The sequence below is a fragment of the Capsella rubella genome, unplaced genomic scaffold, assembly GCF_000375325.1.
Source record: "Capsella rubella cultivar Monte Gargano unplaced genomic scaffold, Caprub1_0 scaffold_1, whole genome shotgun sequence".
Lineage (NCBI taxonomy): Eukaryota > Viridiplantae > Streptophyta > Magnoliopsida > Brassicales > Brassicaceae > Capsella > Capsella rubella.
In genome coordinates this window covers 16,455,278-16,456,218 of record NW_006238923.1, presented here as the reverse complement: position 1 = coordinate 16,456,218, position 941 = coordinate 16,455,278, and the positions used below count along the sequence as shown (strand labels likewise).

The window sequence follows — 941 nt, the reverse complement described above, 5'->3', positions numbered from 1 at the left end:
TTGAAAATTTCAGATCAGCAAAGGAAAGGTTAGATACAAATCCTGAAGAAAGTTTTCACATGAGGATAGTGAGTGATCGAAAAAAAGACGGTAGAACATATGATGTTCCTACGGCTAATGAGGTGGCTGCATTGATCCCAGGAGATTTTCATGTAGGTATGCCTACCCGTGATATTATTGTGGAAGAAAAATCTGGAGAATTACAAAGGATTAGTGAAATACATCCTTCATATCTGTCTCTGCAGTATCCTTTACTGTTTCCAAAAGGTGAAGATGGTTATAGGCCTGGAATAAAGAAAGGTCCTAAAGGTGGGAAGAAAAGAAGTAACAATGAGACAGAAAAAGAGATTGACTGCATAAGTCTGCGTCAGTGGTTTGCATTTCGTATACAAGAAAGGAAGAACGAGTCACATAATCTCTTACTTTCTAAAAGATTGTTTCAGCAGTTTTTAGTAGATGCTTACACGACCATTGAGACTAACCGGTTGACTTATATTAAGCAGAATCAGTCAAGTCTTAGGGCGGCTAATTATGACGCAGTAAAAGATGCTGCTAATCAAGGCAGAACAGATATGAATGACGAAGGGACCAAATACTACTTACCCGCTACTTTCGTAGGTGGACCTAGATATATGCGAAATATGTATCTTGATGCAATGGCTGTTTGTAAGCATCATGGCTTCCCAGATCTCTTCATCACTTTTACATGCAACACCAAATGGCCAGAGTTGGTACGATTCTGTAGCGCAAGAAAGTTAAGTCCAGATGATAGGCCAGATATAATCAGTAGAGTCTTCAAGATGAAGCTAAATTCTCTGATGGATGATTTGACAAAGAAACACATCTTAGGGAAAACTGTATCGTGTAAGTTCATATCTATACTATTCTTTTCTTATACTGAATATTATAGAATGTCTTTCTAACTATATTTTTTTGTCCAG

General features: G+C 37.5%; 1 long non-coding RNA gene across 12 annotated transcripts in view; it reads right to left on the bottom strand.

Moving 5' to 3' along the window:
* LOC111832621 overlaps positions 1-941 on the bottom strand; it is a 10,989-nt gene that overhangs the window by 5,370 nt on the left and 4,678 nt on the right. For 7 of the 12 annotated variants that reach the window (XR_002835508.1, XR_002835507.1, XR_002835510.1 and 4 more), the window contains one exon: positions 604-739. The exons of the other annotated variants lie outside the window; for them this stretch is intronic. This is a non-coding gene — a long non-coding RNA (uncharacterized LOC111832621). The remainder of the gene's footprint in view (positions 1-603; positions 740-941) is intronic. 12 annotated transcript variants of the gene reach the window in all.